Consider the following 6,551-nt stretch of genomic DNA (forward strand, 5'->3'; position numbering starts at 1 on the left):
AAAAAAAGGGACGGAAAGGAATATTATCTGGCTATGCCCACTTAAAGTAAACATCATAAATCGATTATTGATTGTGCTCAATTTCATTTCAGTTCATATGGGAAACGAAATTCAATTTTCTGGGAGTGAAAACTAATTAAATGGAAGCCACTTTAATGGCAAACATTTTCATATATACGATGCCAGCCAGATATGGATAAATGTATTTGTATATGCATCAGGACAATCGCCATTACGAATGCCAATTGAAAGAGACAGCTAGAGTGAATGAGAGGGAGAGCGAGAGAGGTAGAGGTGGAGGTAGAGGGAGGAAGAGGTAGCCACGAGATGGCAACAAAAACCTCAAACTCAAACTGAAAAATTCGAATTCGGGCATAAGTGACAATTCAATAAGCCATGACGTGCCCAAATGTTTATTTAGCATATAGCGACGGGGCGAATAAGCGACGATGCTTGACTGAGGGAAGTTCGTTCGGTCTTGTGGAGCGGGGCCGGTGCCGGCTGCGGAAGTAAGAGGAAGGGACCATATAGCATCACACTGTCATCGTCTGCCTTTAAACGGTGGTTGTGGTTTTATTTTCAGGCGGCAGCAGACAAGTTACTCTCCATCAGCCATCAGCCAGCAGCCAGCAGCAGCAGCTTGCCACTTTTCGAGTCTGTTGAAGAGATGGAAATGTTTATTTAGGACAAATTGTCTTGCCAGTGGTGAGAAGAGAGCGACAGAGCGACAGAGAGAGAAGCCAGTGTAGGCAGCAGGAAATTGCTCTAGCTCTAGCACTAGCCCATTGCATTGGTCCTTCATATGATGGGTAAAGGGAGGATGTTGGCGGGGTGGGTGGTGTGTGTACTTACTACTTACTTGTATGCGGAGAGATAAAATGGTTTACCAATTAATATAACCACCTCCGCACACTTCCCCTTGCCTCTCTCTCTCTCTCTCTCTCTCCCTTACTTGAACTCACACGCGCCTTGTAATAATTTTTCTTTAAATTGACTGCAAAATCTCCTCTCCTCTCTCCCTCTCTCTCTCTCACTCTCTCTCTGTCTTTCATGAAAAGTATCTGTATCTTAAATGTACAACATGTTGACATGTGGTTGAGTTTTTCCTATTTTTTGTTCTATGTGTGCTGCTGCTGCTGCACATTTTTTCATTCTTTCCAACGTTGCTTTCTTTTGGTTTTCTTTTTTTTTTGTTGTTTTTTGTTTGCTTAGCCGCGCGCCATTGACAACACGAACACGGAGATCTTCTCCCTCAACATTTGGCCATCCAGTTCATCTCTAATTTTGTTAATCTTTTTAGATACCAGATACAGATACAGTTATTTTCATCCGCGTCTATATCGTTTGTTGATTTTACGTTGTTTTTTTTGTTTTGTTGGGCTTATCAGAGCTCAATTTGTGCATAATTAATTGCCAAAACGTATGTAAATGTATCTGACAGATACATCCCAAGTGGCTAACTTCCTACCACATACATACATAGATACATATTTATTGTCGTTTTGATGTTAAAAATCATTAATTAAATGAGACTATCATTTGTCAATTTCCAAGTTTTTCAGAGAGATTTCAAGTGTCCTTAAAACACATATTGGAACAATCAATCCAATTTTATATTATTTAGGCGTTTAATTGTTAATTGATGTCTAATTTTAATATACAATTATTTCTTTTACTCTTCATGGCTAAGCAGAATATGGGAGGAGCAAGTATCCTCCCCTTTTTTGGCCGGAGGAGAGACTTGCCATCATCAGCTTCTTAGACCAACAACACGACATTAGCTTCTTCTTCTTCGACATTTTTGTTGTCGTTGTCGTCGTCGTCGTCGTCGTCGTCATCATCGTCGCTGCAGTTGTTTTCACAATGTAAATATTTAAATATTTTCAAGACAAACATTGAGTTGTTGTCTCTGAAAATATGTTGATAAAATATTTGCTCTGTAAACTGGTTAAAAATTACAACAATTCTTTTGCTCTGACTCTTTCTACCTCTCTCTCACTGTCTCTCTCTCTCTCGCTTGGCACATATCATTGGCTGACTTTGTTGGCATTTGTTTTATTAATTTTCTCAACACTTTTCTCTCCAAAGCCAAGGCGTGGAAAAACAAAACCAAACGAACAGTAGGCTGGACACAAAAAAACCAAAAAGGAATATGAAATGATTTGCGTTATAGATACACTTAAGGAATTGGGCATATCACCAATGTCAATAGAATCATTTAGCTCATTAGACGTTTCGCAATATTTCCATTATTTTGAAACAGGTCGAAAGCGAGGCTAATAATCGGGATATCAAATCATCAAATCTCGGATTCAGCTGGATCGGACCATTATATCATATAGCTCCCATACAAACGCCAAAGTCACGAACAGTGATTTTTCTCAATAACTTCGTTATTTTCTGTGCTATTATCGTGAAACTTTATATTAGAGAGTTTATTAAGCCTATAAACGACTGTACCAAATTTGATAAAGATCGGATGACTATATCATATAGCTCCCATAGAAACGATCAGTCGAAAACAGTGACTATGATCAATATCTTCGTTATTTCCTATGATATCAGGCCATTCTTTCGCAAACATAAGCCTTTTTGGATTAAACGTTCTTCCACATTGATGGCAGGTAAGGAAACAGGTACCAAAAAAAGTTGAAAGGGTATACAACTTTGACGCGGTCGAAGTTAGCGAAGTTTTTATTATAAAGTTATCTACAAAAGTTAATTAATATGAAGAAACTGCTAAGCCATATCTCTAATTCTCTAGTAAGTCTCTGCATCTCTAGCTCATCTCCTGACCTGTTGTCTTATATTCACTTTGTTAATGAAATAAAGTGTTCTTTATAAATTAAACAAAACACTTTGTGAATAATTTTAGTTGTAAATTATATAAATTATTATTTGGGCGAGTTTTCGATGTTGATGTTGGTTGATCCCTAAAGTGAATTAAAGATAAATTCAATATTCTAATGGGTATTTTCCAAGGTGATGTGAGATTTTGAGATCTTAATCAAATAAATTTAGTCAAAATTAAATTTCAGACATAAAAACACTAACTTAACTAACTTTAACTGCCATTAAATTGGCATTTGCAAAGGATGTCATAACTTTGGAAAACTTTTGTTGTTTTTCGAGATTCTTTTTTTTTTGCATCTGCTGTTGGTGGTTGCCTTCTAAAAATGCATATGCATTAGATATGTCTGTCTATCTCTCTCTGTGTGTGTGTGTGTGTGCATGTTTGTTGTTGTTACAATTATTGCGGGCCCGTCTCTATTGTGGTTGTTGTGGTTATAATTGCCATTGTGGCTCGTGCAGACAGCGCGGCACCAAGTGTTTCACATCCCATAAGATGAACGCAAAAAACGCACACACACACACACACACAAAACAAGAACAACAACCACAACAATAGACCCATGAAAAGAAGGAAGCTATCTCGAACAAAAAGAATATGAAACAAAAGGCATTTTACTTGCCATCTATTTTGAATTTAGAATTTACATTCCTCTAGTTTCATTCGTTTTTGATTTTGTGGTCAAATAGAGTTTCTTTTCTTTTGTTGTTGTTGTTGTCGTCTTGCCATCTTCATGACCAATGAATCAAGTGGTTGTCCTCTTAGCCCTCTTTCCACACTCTCTTAGCAAGTCTCCAACTTGCTCTCTCTCTCGCTCTCTCTATCTCTTTCGCACTTTATCTCTCCCCTCTCTCTTCAATTTGTCTGGTATTTCACATAACACATTCCAATTGCCGTTCAGGCTGACATTAATTATAGCGCAAACGATCGATTAGCAACATTTTAAAATTCATTAATGAATTGTTTCTCAAACAGCACACACGCACCACACAAAACCAACAACAACAACAAGAACAACAACGAAATATAAAAACTATGTACATAAATAAGCATTCATCCCACATGCGCATCCCAATCGAAGACACTGATTGCCATAAGTCTACAGATTGCCTATAGAAATTGCTATTCAAATCAATTTTCTTGAACCAAATTGAAACTCAGTTATATATCATTGATTTATTTTGTAAACTTTTCATACTCACTGTTTTTGCACTTCTTTTGGGCCCCATACAAAAAAAAGAATAACCTATGACTCCCAACCCAACCCATCCAATAATAAATCGAAGGAAAAAACTAACTGAAAAATGACGAGCTGACGATTTGTTACGGTATTTTGATATCGACAACAACAAAAACAACAATCAACACAAGAAAAAAGTATCGTATCGAATAGAGAATAGAGTATAGAGAAGACTCTAGCCACAATTCAATGGGCTGATTTCCCTTTCCCTTTGCCATTCCCCCTTTTTGTAGGCAATAGTCAAAAAACTTATTATGCACAAATAAATAGAAGAATAGGCTGAAACCGAGAAAAAAAAAAGAAATAAAAATGTACAAGAAATTGTTGCTCATTGTTTTTGTTCGTTCGTTCGTTCGTTCTCAATTGATTTATACGAGGAACGGAAATCGTAGACTTTTCGACGCGCAGCATGAGTGCAGTAGCGCAGACGCTTAGATATAGATACAGATACAGATATATCTATGGATGGAGATGGAAATGGAGATGTGCATGTGTGTATCTTAAAGATACTTACTTTGCATCATCCTCCCCCCCCCATTCCCCATCCGCCATCCGTTAAATTGTAAAGGCCTATGAAATATGTTTGCAAACAAATTAATAACAATCGATCTCGAAAATTGCCCCCTCTCTCTATCATTCTGTCTCACTCGCGCTCATCTCATGATCGATAGTGCGTGTGTGTGTGTGTGTGTGCCTTCTGTTTTTATAATTTGGGTTACATAAACAAAGCAATAAATACCTAGATTTTTTCGGGGTGAATGAAAACGTGCAAATTGTTTCATTGGAACTCGTTGAACTATTTCAAATATATCTAAATTTTATATACATATATATCAAATGATAAGTAGAGGGCATGATTTTCTCTCTCTCTCGTTGGTTCTTCTTTTTGTTTATGACCATGTCTTATTTCGCCTCCGCCTCCTCTTCTTTAGTCGTTGCTGTCGTAACCATAAATTAGCACCTCCTTGGGACTTTGACCATATGGTTTCTATGTAAACTGCATTCTGCAATCGATAGATTTATTTTGCCAATTCCAATTTTCAAAATGAGTTGAGGGCAAAATTGCCAATTATTATATTTACAATGAGATAAACAATTTCCGTAAACAACAACTACAATGAAGAATGGCAAATTGGTTAAAAACACACACACACACACACACACAAAAAGAAGCAAATATTCATAGCCACGCCTCTTTTTTGCACATTTGTATATACATATGTACATTTGTATGCATGGTAGGCTCTTGTATGTACCTAAAGCCAAGTCTTCGTTATATTTTGTTTTGTTTTGCCATGTGTGAGGGATTAGTCTGTGGCTATATGGTCACAGCATGAGCTGGCGCTATGGTCTAGCTCTAGTTTGGGTGTCTGTTTTATAGCCCCTTGTTCTTCTTCGGATGCATTTTTACCACCTCCGTGGGCGATAAATCTGCAGTGCGCCTGTGGCGCAATGAACTCGCCCTGTCCATTACATTTACATGCCCACCGCCCACCGACCACCGCCCACCCTTACCTTCCTACCACCACCACCATCATCCTCCTTCGCCTCCTCCTTGGCCTCCTTTATCTCTTACTCCTGATGGCTGTGCGGTTTGTTTAGTTTGCTGACGACGATAAACACCTTGGCGCCAGTGAGATTTTGCACTCAATCGAAAAGAGATAACAAAAATGCCTTCAATTTTTTGACAAAAAAACTAAATTACTTGAAAATTTTCTTGGGCATCTCATTAAGGCTTTCATTTGGTCAAGTGGCCAACGAGGATCAGCTTCACCTGTTGCCCCCACCAATTATCATAATGATGATGACGACGCTCTGGCGGCTGTCGTGCGGTGCAAGCTTCCGTTGGAGGCTCTTGAAATTGTACACGATGTGGTTCGATCAGTAATTATGCATGCATTTATGTTATTGTTAATTGTTTAAACAATATACACAAAATATATACATATAAGTGGATTTGTAGCTCTCTGTGGTTGTTGTTGTTGTTATTCTCTACATGCAATGTGGCTATCAGTGGGCGGATCGGTTACGAAATAACGCTTTTTCCTCGATTTTCAGTTCGTTGAATGGTTTCTGTTCATTCATGCCTTCGATTGAATACGTCGGCGGATCGCATGGGATGTGGGTGGGGTGAGTCGATTCAATTCATGGAAAATTGTGTAGACGATACTCATATATGTATGTATATATGTATGTATATATGCATTTACATAAGTGTTATAGATGTAAAACATTTCATCAAAGTCTAGTCTTGATTTAGCTTCTTGGAATCGGAGACAATAACAAAAGTAAACTTTATAGGTAATTTATGAAGAATTTTTGCAATATCAGATCAGGTGAAGAAGATCAGGTGATTAGACTTAGAATAAGAAACTCACAAATTAGAAATTAATCTTTTCAAAGTGAACTGATTTGATTGTCTATACTTTGACCGAAATTGTAAAGGAATGGCTTGGAAAT

The sequence above is a fragment of the Drosophila tropicalis genome, unplaced genomic scaffold (genome assembly GCF_018151085.1).
Source record: "Drosophila tropicalis isolate 14030-0801.00 unplaced genomic scaffold, ASM1815108v1 contig_694, whole genome shotgun sequence".
Classification (NCBI taxonomy): Eukaryota; Metazoa; Arthropoda; class Insecta; order Diptera; family Drosophilidae; genus Drosophila; species Drosophila tropicalis.